The sequence below is a fragment of the Alexandromys fortis genome, unplaced genomic scaffold (genome assembly GCF_014885135.2).
Source record: "Alexandromys fortis isolate MF-2015 unplaced genomic scaffold, M_Fortis_MF-2015_v1.1 scaffold_250, whole genome shotgun sequence".
NCBI lineage: Eukaryota > Metazoa > Chordata > Mammalia > Rodentia > Cricetidae > Alexandromys > Alexandromys fortis.
Genome location: NW_026068128.1, coordinates 453,686 through 466,521, shown reverse-complemented (window position 1 = coordinate 466,521; position 12,836 = coordinate 453,686).

Sequence of the window (12,836 nt, the reverse complement as noted above, 5' to 3'; positions counted from 1 at the left end):
TGTGGGCCGTTTTGCAACTGCTGTCAGTCTCCTAATATATTTAGCAATGAAACCAAATGTACCCTCTAAAGAAGTTCATTATCGCATAAGGGGACCAGATTTCTGAAAGCCCAGAGTCTGATTCCTCACGTCTTTCTCACTCTGTGGGATTCCCGTCCTTTATGAAGCCCCCCCTCCCCACCTGCCCAACAGAGCTGGCGCTGGAAACAGCCATATTTGCAGCTCTTCTGTCCGTTTGCATCACAGAGCCTTGCTTGTGTTTGCTGAGGGCCAAGCCTCAGAGCATGGCTAAAAGCTTTCAGTAGAAACAGAGACACACTCATCTGGAAGAAGAGTCAAGTTCCGCAGGAGCGTGGTCTGGAGCGTTTCCAGTCCATTGGTTGGGAAAGAGCGTGCCCACCCACTGCACACCCGAGCGGACTTTGGCTCTGTGACTCCCTCCTTATTTCACCACTCTGGGAACACTGGGCTAAGATGCAATTTATATATAAAACCAATTAAGAGGAGCAAAGGGGGAAGGTTTTTTTTTTTTAATTAAATTTTTAAGTCAGCATACAAGTGATGGGTTTCTTTATAGAGTCTTTACAGGGATATGTCGTTTTATCTTGTTATATTACAATCTTCCCCTCATGTAGCCGCCCCCACCAGCTGGTTTCCCTCCTCCCCCAGACAGGCCTCTTTCTGTCTTATATGAATTCCATTATCTTATTTCTCACTTTCCTTAAAATCTCTTTCCCACCTCTCCTGAGTCCCTCTGGCTTTATTACTTAAATACACACACACACACACACACACACACACACACACATACACACGTACACAGCACAATGTTAATTCCAGGTTCAGCACATAAGGGGAAACAGTATTTGTCTTTCTAGAGTCGGGCTTATTTCATTTAACATAATAATCTCCAGTTGCATCCATTTTACTACAAATATCACAATTTTGTTTTCTTTATGGCTACATAAAAATTCTATTCCATGTACATACCAGATTTTTTAAGATTTATTTTATGTGTGTGTTTGCCTCTGTGTGTGTGTGTGTGTTTACGTATATCATGTGCATACCTGTTGCCCAGAGAGTTGAGAGAGGGCATTGGATCTACTGGAACTGGAGTTACATACGACTGTGAGTCATCACATGGGTGCTGGGAACTGAACCTGGGTCCTCTGCACTGACAAGTGCTCTTGACCACCGAGCCATCCGTCTCTCCAGAACTTATGTCACATTCTCCTCGGCCACTCCTTGCTGATGGACATCTGGGTTTGATTTCTCGGCTGTCGTGAACAGTTCAGCACAGACGTGCCAGCGTCTCTGTGACATGTTGACCTTGAGTCCTTCAGCTCTATCCCCAGGAGAGGTATAGCCAGCACACACGAGAGCTCTATTTTCAGTTTTTGGGAAATCTGACTTCCATAATGGCTGCCCCGGTTTACATTCTCCCTGACTCACCCACCTTGGTTGTCATGTCATTTAAGTTCTGAAAAGCCCGGGGAGGGTCTACCTTCAAGCAGAATTAAAAAAAAAAAAATTGCCCTGGTCTCTAGTCTACACCCATCTCCATTAGCACTCATATGACGTCAGCGTCATAGCCAAGCTCTCACTACTAACATTCCTGTTTGACTGTGTGTGTGTTCATGCACACAGACACTTGTGGACTGTGTCTCGCTCTTAGGTCAAGTCAATAAGTACAGGGGAGGGGGAGACAAGAAATCTATTAAAAAAAAAAAAAAAACCTACCATGGGGGTGTGAGGCAGATTGCCCTGTAATCTCAGCACCTGGGAGATAAAGGCCACCCTATAGGATTTCTTTTATTTATTGTTTGTTTGTTTGGACAGGGTATCCTATAGCTCAGGCAGGACTGGAACTTGGTTGGCCTTTGGACGGGATCTGAGAGTTCACACATTGATGGAAGGGCCTTACATTCCTCACAAGGGAACAAGGGAGACCCTAGCTTATCTAAACACCTGACCTTGGGAAAAGGACTTGTGGGAAGCAGACGCTGAAACTAAGGGTTTCTTATCTCACGATTGGGTCTGTTCCCCTCAGAAGGCTCAGGAAAGGGAAGGTCATGACGGGACTCTTTTCCTATGATACCATACCATCCTGATCATTCCTTACTTATTAACTGAACTCTTCCACTGTAAATAAATAAAATAAACAAATACGTGAATAGATGAATGAATGAATGAATAAACAAACAAACAAATAAAAAGAAATCCTATGTGTTTTAGACACCTGAGGGAGGCAACAAAGACAGCCAAGACAGACAGTACCAATTCAATCAACTTTCTATCTGCTTGGGATCGCCCGTCAAACATAAGTAGATAAACTATCTTTTCATGCTATGTATTTCATAGAATCTTCCAGATAGCTTACCCTTTATGTATATATAAATATCGATTTCTTTCTATGCATATACACATATTTAAGATAAACATGCTTTTAAATAAGTAAGTAATCCTACAGGAAATAGTGAGACAAGGCTGTTTCTCAGAGATGGGAGTTCTAAACCTGGCAGTGGTGGCCCATGCTTTAATTCCAGCACTCAGGAGGCAGAGGCAGGCAGATTCCTTAGCTCTAGGCCAGCCTGGCCTACAAAGTGAGTTCCAGGACAACAAGGGCTACACAGAAAAACCTGTCTTAGCATAATGGTCTATCCTGTCCCTTTAAGAGGCAAGGTCCTCCTACTCCCTCTCCCATTCACTGAGGCAAGCAGGTCTTCCTTCTGCTTTCAGCCTGAGTTCCTTCCTTTCTGTTTCTCTACTGAAGAGACAGCTTCTGCCTCTCTCCCTTCTCCCCACTTCTCCCCTTCCCCCACCTCTGTGTTTCTCTCTCTCTCTCTCTCTCTCTCTGCTCTTCCCCCTTCTTCCCTTCCCCCTTTTCCTTTTCCCCTCCATAACCCACTAAATAAATACCCACTTTCTCTGTATGGCGCATCTCTGTCTCTCACCCACCACGGGGCTCCCTACCTGGGACCAGCTTCCTTGTGCCTGCTGCTCACTGCTGCCACTTGGGGACCTGTGTCGTTTTATTTTTACCATAACATTGGTCCTTGTGACTCGGCCAGGCTCTCTCCATGTTCCCTTCTGCCTGTGGGTAGTCCAGCCGAGGAAACATGGAACCCCGGGCTCCAGAACCAGGTTTCTTTACAGCAGCTCTGCGTTCTATCTGCCTGAACACTGATCTCTACACACACCAACAGCTTTGGTGGTGAGCTTTCCCCTTTCATTCAGCCAACCACAACCTTCACAGCTACAGTTGAGCCCTTCACTGACACTCTTCTCTGGTTGCTTTGCGTAGATAAAAATGTGACCACCTACCCAGGGTAGTCCTCCCACGCTAGCACTGCACACCTGAGCAGTGCATTTGCCTTGGGGCCCAGAGTCCCTTGCAAATTTCTTTTTCCTTTCCTTTTCTTTTGGACCACTCACAAGTGGTCCCCACTGTGAGAGACCACTCGGAGCAGGCTCTATCCTCTCTGGCTTCTGAGTCACCCAGACTGGAGCCAGTCAGGCTTTAGCACCCCTTCTGTAGAGAGGTGACGTCCTTCTACAAGCCCTGTGGTGTTCGTTCACTGTTTTCACATTTTTAGCTATGGCATAAACCCTCAAACTATCAGCCACCCACCTGTGAATGCTCTGCCAGTGTCCCATTGGCTCTGCTTTTCCTCAAACTATACCTGCCACCGCTACTGCTCGTCCCACAGAAACCAACAAAACAGACAAGATTAGTCAGATCTGTGAGGCAGCTGTTTTCACTTCCAGCCTTCCCACTGAAGCTTGTGGTTCAGGAGCTCGGCCACAGGACAGATCGCACCTCTAGGTCTCTCTTGTTATTATGTTTAAAATTTCCGCAGTTCAAAAAAGTAGCATTTCCATATTACATGTGACAGCTGCCATTTTGACTGAGGTCAGGTGACTTTACTGCCATCTTAACTGATGCCAGGTCAGGTGACCAAGTCCCGCCATCTTTACTGAGGTATTCCCTGCCTGGTTCCCCAGTGCTGACTCTGTTGCATGTATGTTTTGTACAGTGGCATGTCTTTGGTAGGGCCCACCAAAGCATCCACTTCGCCCAATTCCTGTCCACTCTGTGTGTGCACACATGTAACTTAAATGCACCTATGTTTACTGTTTAATGTTATAATTATCTGTTCATTGTATCTCATTCCAGGCTATAAAGCAATAAGTCTCATGTTTTAAGCTGGTATGTACTTGTAAGTCTCTTAATCCAACCCTGGTTTACCTATTAAGTTGACAGCCAGTATAATCAAATTCAGACTCAGCTCTCCAGGCAAATCCTATACTGTAGTTATAACTCATCTATACCTGGTAAACAGCCCTCAACTGCTCAGAGATCTGGGGAATATGGCATTTAAATGCTTAATCATATTTTTTTAAAAAGCTTTTCATAATAAAATGAGACAGGTTGGCTCCTAGCAGCAGCACTCTATTTCCTCCAAAGAAAACAGAAGACAAATGGGCACAGAACAACATCCATCTGCAATTAGTTTCAACTGCCAAGCGCTGACCACTGTGCAAAACCGCCTTTCATCCACACAGAAGATCTCCAGACAGTGGACAGAATAGCTGCTCAGGTCAAGATAGTTGTCTTCCTACAGATTTCTTATCCCACAATCTTCTGGAGCCTGGCAGGCCCTGTGCTAAACAGCAAAAGACACATACGACCTTCAGCGACCATGGGGGACCCTGAGGAGTAACTTTAGGTGCCAACCAAGTAAGTTCTCCATCATTTTTAATCAATAACTCAAGTAAAATTTTATCCTTCTCAAAGATCTCTGATGCAGTTTGACAGCAGAGAGGTTTTGTTAGTTTAAAAGGACAACCTCACCAAACAAATTTCAGTAAAATACAAATATAAGTTATTTAGGTGTGTACCTGAAAGTTATAAAGGTGTGAGGACAAGTGCACACTATCAAATTTCTCTCTCACACTGCCTTTCATAGTCTTAAAAATACTTTTCATTGTGCAAGAAAATCTGTCACAGTCATTCTTATATAAATATGCTGCTGGTCCTAATTTTTTTTTCCCTAAACTTAACTTTATTCTGCCAATACCTTAAACAGGTGTAAGAGACATGAGACATTTCCATACCACAAACACCATCCAAGGCTACATTGTACCCTCTTTCAAAAACAACAATGAAAAAGTAATAGATTCCTGATGTGTTAGCAACAGTCAAGTGAAATTAAACAACTACAGGAAATCACACATTATCTAACAATGATATAACAATGATATGACAAAAAAATGGCTGAAACTCCAGGAAATTTAAAAACACTCCTAATACTAACCGTTGAATAAGTAGAGAGAGTGAGAGCTTGTTTCTTCATAATCGTGTGTGTGGATGTGTGGATTTGTGGGTGAGCATGGATGCACACACCATGGTGTTCATGCGGAGGACAGAGGACAACTTTCCAGAGTTCTTACGTTCCATTTTGTTGAGACAGGGTCAAGAAAGCTTATTTTAAAAATCATATCTCATCAGCCTAAGCTTTCCCCAGTTTAAGCCACAAATTTATGGTTTATAATTAAATCTTAATAGTATATTTAGAAAAATTATTTTAAATTTTGCATTGTTATTACTTTCCTGAGTGCTAGGATTAAAGGCATGCACCACTACCACCCGGCTATCACTTTTTATTGATGATAGATTTCGTTATGACATTTTCAAACATGTGTACCATTGTGCTTTGCTCATATTACCCCCTCGCCTTCTCTTGTGTTCTCTCCCCTAAATATACCCCCTTTCTGCTTTGGTATCATACAAGTATGCTTAAATCTAAACATAAGTTTTACTTAATTCGCTACTAACCTGGAAGCTTCATCTTTACTGGCTAGTTCTGGAAGCTTCATCCCTACTGGCTAGTTCTGGAAGCTTCATCCCTACTGGCTAGTTCTGGAAGCTTCATCCCTACTGGCTAGCTCTCATAGTGCTAGAAGGTTCTATGCACACTACCAGAAAAGAACAGTCATCAACACTCTTCCCCAACTGTGAACCCAGCAAGCTACAATAACAACTAGACTGGCAAGATGTGCCCATTGGCACACTAGTGGCCCAAACGCTTTTTCATTGGATTTAAAGCCCACTCTACAAGACGGAACCCATGTGTGGTGCCAAAATTCCATGTCCTGCTAAATAATGGGCTACAAGGAAGAACCCAGTACTGCTTTTCTGCAGAGCATAGCAATAAAGTGCCCTCTGAATTCTCATTTTATACCTGTAGATTAATGCATCGTTCAACCTTCAGCAGAGAAGCTTCCCGGAAGTAAATGGCAATTAATACAGACCCATAGTAAGCATGTAGAGTCAGAGACTTCGGAGTGCACAGCTCTGAAGAGGGCATCTACATCCCACCCTTCCCTGCTAAGACTCCAGAGACCAGACAAATTGTAAGAGCCAGAGTGTAGACAGATGTCTGTAGCGACGCTCTATGTGCCAGATATGACAGCGTGATCGCATACCCCAGCTGCTCTGACGGCATGCCCAAAACCTGCCCAAAATCAAGCCAGCCACACTCCTGGCACAGATAAAGTCCCACAGCCATCGAAGAAACTACTGGAAATCAATGGCAGCTGGAGGAGAGATGCAGGCCCTGAGAGGCCCCCCCAAGCTCCGGCGGGTGGTCCCACATACAAGTGGTACTAAATGGACCTAGTGAATGGGTATTAAATAAAAATGTTTTGAGTCTCACTACGTGACCCTGGGTAGCTTGGAGCTTGCTCTGTAGACCAGGCTTACCCGGAGGTCACAGAGGTCTGTCTCCTTCTGCTTCCCAAGTGCTGGGATTAAAGGTGTGCACCACTCCATCTAGCTAAAGAAAAATATTTATTTAATTTAGATTTTTACATCCAACTCTGGATTCCCCATGTGAGAGAAAGTGTGCGCTGTTTCTCTCTCCTCTTCCCATCACCACCTCTTATTTAGGGGAAGAGATGTGAAGGAAAAAACCTTAACTTTACACGAAATTATAAACGTAAAACGAAGCAGGGAGCTCCTCTGAAGGAAGGAGCACAGGATGGAGATGTCCCCAGCAAGGCTCGACTGCCCTAAAGCCGTGCTCCTGCATGGTACAGTAGAAGCTACACATCCTCCCGTGGAACACAAAAGCTAATATATTAGCAAATAAAGACACAAACCTGCTCTGCTATAAATCAAACTTCAAAGCGAAGGGAGAAATATGAACTATTGCATACGTGGTGCTTGGACGGCCGTCAAGTCATGTGGGAAAGCATAAAGCATGCTTCTGACCTCATTTCTTACAGCAAAATAAGATCCAGCTGGATTCTATTTTTATAATAGCTGAATGGGGAGGACTTTTCTAAGCATTTTACAAAGAGCAGCGTCTGTAGGGGGGAAGATTATAAATTGAGCTGCTTTCCAGCTAACAGTATTTGAGAGTTTGCTCCACCCTTGGGGCACCTTTTCAGCATCCGATTTAATCTAGGATTTAATACAAGCCATGATTAGTCGTCGCAGGTTAGTACTGTTGGTAGCCCGGTCAACTGACCTAGCGCGTCCTCCTCATGGTCTCTCAGCCTCACCTCTCCCCTGGATGAGATCACTTGGTTGGCCTTACTACCTCAGCCAAAGAGACACTGCTGCTTCCAGTTCATCAGCCACTTACTTGAAGTCTCCAGCCCTCCCATAGTCTCCACATCCAGCAGATTTGTCCTTCCACAGAGCAAAGCACTCCCTGCCCACAGTCGCTAGCAAAACTGATAACCCCTTCCAGAAGTAGGGGAAAGTCAAAAGGAGCAGACATTAACTAGCAAGAGACAGAGATGTCAACTCTCTTGTCCTCTCGCCCACTGACCTAGGGTTGTGCGGCCTTTCTGTAGGCATCAAGTATGGCTGAGTAAACCCCCGGCTGAGCAACTGGCTATGTCTTTGTGGCCAGCCATGAGACAGTGGCCAGTGTGGTGAAGCTGTCCCCAACATTCTCTCTGGTGTTTTCCTGCCTCACTTGGCTTTGTACTCATTCTTGCTGTCTGGGATTTTGTCTCTCACCTCAAACATTAGCGTTTCAGGTTTGTCCCAGGCGTCTTTGATTGCGGGATCTGGAAGAGGACATTCAATTTTTCTCATCCTAATCAACAAAGCGATAAAGAAACTTTCTGAGCTCCCAACTAGCTCTTCATGATGTTTGACTTGGAACATAAATCTTATAAGGTATTTATGAGGTGACCAGGATTAAAACTTAACAGCGGATATGACCCTTGCTAGTGACTATGAAGTCGATTGGTCGTCACCCACAAAGCTATCAAACATCACTGAGAGACATTAACAAGGACTCCAAAGTGAAAGGGCAGATCGCATTAACGGTTGGCAAAAATCAACATAACGATAACGTATCTTCCCACATGGAGCTACAGATCAATACCATACTAATCAAAGTTCAAGTAGTTTGAGGTAGTTGACCCCAGAGACCCTTCTGCCTCTGCCCCCACAACAGCAGGCTTACAGATGTGGGCTGCCATGCCCGATTTTCACGAGGTTGGGTCTTGAACTCAGTCAAGCCCTGGTGTTTACACAGCAGGCACTGTGCCAACTAAGTCCTCTCTTTCCTTTTTTAACCACAGGACAGCTCTGTCAAGTTTACTGTACAGAAAAGACCAAACGCCCATCCTCCAGTGTCCCAGAGATAGCTTTTCTAAGGGTCAGACGGGAGTAACCACAGGTCACTGGGGGTTGTGTTTGTTTTATTTGGTTTGAATTTCCATTTTCCAGGCAGCCCCTCAAAACTCAGATGCCCTGGAGAGAACTCACTATTTAGCTTACAACTTGCCGTGCCTACACTAGCCTTGAAATTTGGGGGTTTCCTACCTCTGTGGTCTGGGATGACAGACCAGAGTTTGCCACACTGGTTGTTTTTTTAACTCTGTCGATTTTGCGTGTGTGTGTGTGTGTGTGTGTGCGTGTGTGTCACACACACACTTGACAGAGCAGGTCTGGCAGTCAGGGAACGGCTTTCAGAAGTCAGTTCTCTCCCCCCACATGATTTCTGGGGATCAGCCTCAGGTCGTCCGGTTTATTCGTTTCTCTGTCGGCAAGCGCCCATCTCACGGGGCCCACCGTGATATTTTAATCTGCACTGTCCCTTGACCTTTGACACGCCCTCGTGAACTTTGCTCCTTTCCTAGGAATTAAGCCTATGGGATCCTGCGCAATCATTCATGCCCAGGTTTGCAAACTTGTGCCAGTAAATCTCAGAACTCGGGAAACTGAGGCAGGAAAGGTAGGTTCCAGGTCAGCTTGGATTATATGGTAAATTCTGGGCTAGTCTGAACTACAGAGTAAGACCCTGTCTCAAAACAAACAAACAAACAACAAAAAAAAACAGCTTCCTGGACTTGAGAGGTGGCGCAGCGGTGAAGAGGACTGGCTGCTCTTTCCGGAGGACCTGAGTTCAATTCCCAGCACCCACGTGGCAGCTCACAACTGTCTGTTTAACTCCAAGATCTGGCACCCTCACACAGGCATACATGCAGACAAACATAAAATAAAATAAAGAGCCTGCCCATAAAACAAACCCAAAAGCAACTTCCGTGAAGGGGCAAGGTATTTGCAGCACTTACCAGTTTCAATGGTGCAAACACTCTACTCTGAATGGAGACCACTCATTCGTTCCAGGCCACCCAGACCCGAGTAATCACATAGAAACTATATTTATTACAACACTATTTGACCAATGACTCTGGTGTGTTTCTAGCTAGTTCTTACATCTTAACCCATTTCTATTCATCTGTGTATCGCCATGGGGCTGTGGCTTACTGGGTAAGGTTCTGTTCTGGCCTCTTTCTCCTTCGGCCAGCTACTTGGCATCTCCCTGACTCTGCCTACTCTATATATATCTCTTCCAGACTGGCTATATTCTGCCCTTCCGTAGGCCAAAGAAGCTTATTTATTAACCAATAAAAGCAACACATATACAGAAGGACATCCCACATCACTACCCTAGACAACTTCAAGCTGCCAATGACATCACAGGACATGAAGCTGAAAAGAGATAGTGTGTCTGCCGTGTGGTTTCAACAAATGTGAACAACTCAAGAGCATGGATGAGAGTGAAGCATGATCAAATTAGGAAAGGATTAATCTGGGATTTCTCTCTTTGTGCTTTATGCTTAATACAAAGTATGTGTGTTGTAAGCATATAGGTGTCGGAAGTGCTCACCTGTGCATGTATATGTAGGGGCCAGAGGTCCACATCTGGCCCCTTCCTCTATTATTCTTGACCTTGTTGTTTTAGACAGAATTTCTCACTGAACCTGGAACACAGCGTTTCTGCTGCACTGTCTGGTCAAAAGTCCCTAGGATATGCCTGCTTGGACCCACACCTGGCTTTTGATGTAAGTGTTGGGACCCAAGCTCATGTCTGTGTAGTCAGCACTGGAGCTGTCTTCCCAACCCTTTGCTCAACGTAATCTTTATTGTGTATTAATAAACTTTTTTGGGGGGAGTGGCTTGTTTATTTGGAAACAAGTTCTCACTCTAGCCAAGATTGTTCTAGAAATCACTTTGCAGCCTAGGCTGGCCTGAAGCCCAAAGTACTCTCGGACTTGAGATTCCCAAATGATGGAACTATAGGTAAGAGCCACCATTCCTTGCTTAATAACCTTAAATAGAGTTCAATTTATTTATTCTGTATGTGTATGCTATGTGTGGGTACAGGTGTGTACACACCATGGTACATGTGTGGAGGTCAGAGGACAACTTTCAGGGGTCGGTTCTCTCATTCCATCATGGGTTCTGGGAATTGCTGTCAGGTTAGCAGACTTGCACAGCTGTAGCTTGTATTCACTAAGACATCTTGCTGGCCCCATAATCTTAAGCTTTTAATAATGACTATGTACAATAACCAGCTCACAAAATTCCAGAAAACTTAGCAATCAGCCCTAGTAAGCCGGCATGCCACCAGATTCGACCTGGCAGACTTTTCAGTTTGGGATTCATGTCCCACAAAGACTTCTGGCTCTTGGCAGTTCTGGGACACAAACCCTCTCTACAGGACGGCCCCACTCCTGATCCGAGCTTGGTTTTTCTTTTGCTCACTCCCACAGCTTTCTGTGAGTCATATCCTGAGTCTTCTCTTTCTTTCTTCCTTTTAGGCTAGGAAAAAGGAGAAAGAGCCAGCAAGATGACTCAGGGGGCAAAGGTGCTGCCCAACAACAATCCCAGGGTTCGATCCCAGGGACCCACACAATGGAAGGAGAGAACCAGATCACATGAGCTGTCCTCTGACCATCACATGCACATTGTGGCTTGTGTGCCCAGACACATACACACATACATAATACAGTCTTTAAAAAACTACAGGAAAGGGGGCTTAAAATATAGCTCAGTTATTACAGTGCTCACTCACCAAGACTACACAAGACCCTTGGTTCCAACCCCAGCACCAGAAGGCAGGCTGATGGCACCTGCCTATAATTCCTACACCTAGAAGGTGAAACAAGAGTATCAGACTCTCAAGATCACCCTTGACCATATGTTGAGTTCAAGGCCAGTCTGGGTTAAAGACCCTGTCTCAACACACGTTTTTGAAACTAATTATTCAATGGTGGTAGAATGGACGCTGACTGCTAAACAAATCCTCAGCCTTCATCCTCACTGGACCATTTATGAGCTGCAGACCATCCTTCAGCCTCTCTGAGGTCCAGGTTTCTAGTTAATAAAAAGACAACAGCAGCCTCCTAGGCGGTTGTGAAGATTAAATGAAATAATGTCTATAAAACAGTGCAGCGTTGGGCATGGCTAAATGTCCAATGAATGGGAGGGGTCATTATCTGCTTCGAAAGGCCACTTTGATGTGGTTGCGTATGGGATACAGCTTAAAAGAGTTTAGAGTAATAGCAGGCCCTGGTGCATCAGCTCAGTATCCAGCAAAGGGCCTTCCATAAGCCACAGACAAACCACATTGTTCTCATATTCACATTCTAATACGAAAGCCGGAAACATCTCCTTTAGCCACTGAAACACCCATCTGATCTCCGCATCGTGACGAGCTGGAAGAGTGCAGCCACTCAATCCGTCCAGTCTTGCACGCATGGAAAATGCATTTGACAGAGTAGATACAATGTGGACCCTAGCGGAACTGATGACCCAGCTGGGGACAAGAACATATGATTTCACACTGTGACAAGTGCCAGGTAGAGCAAGGCGAGGGTGACACGAGAAAAGATATCAGGTAGATTCTACCCAGTCTGGGGTCTGAAGGGAACGTTCTGCCAACATGAGACATTTAAGAGCTGGATGTGTGGCTCAGTTGGCTCGCGTGCCCAAGGCCCCTCGTTTGATCCTCAGCACAAAACCTGTAATTCTAACACTTGGATGGTGAAGGAAGGAGGAGCAGAAGTTCAAGGTCATCCACAGCTCTGTGGTAAACTAGAGATCAGCCAGGGATTCATAGACACCCCCCCGTGTGCTGGCTTGTTTTACGTCAGCTTGACACAAACCAGAATCATCAGAGGAGGGAACCTCAATTGAGAAAACGCCTCGATGAGATCTGACTGAAGGAAGGTCTGTAGGGCATTTTCTTAATTAGTAATGAATGTGGGAAGGCCCAGCCCAACCTGAACTAGTTGGTCCTGGGTTCTATTAGAAAACAGGCTGAGCAAGCCATTGGCAATGGTCTGATGGGCTTTTTCTAGGAATATCTTCATAATCTCAGGCCCCAGCTCCGTCCTTCTGGATTGAAATAACAGTCTTTAAAGTCTGGGATGTATAACTCAAGGGCAGAGCACTCACCTGGCATGCCTGAGACTGTGGGTGTTATCATCCATCTCCCCCACTACAAACGAAGAACAAT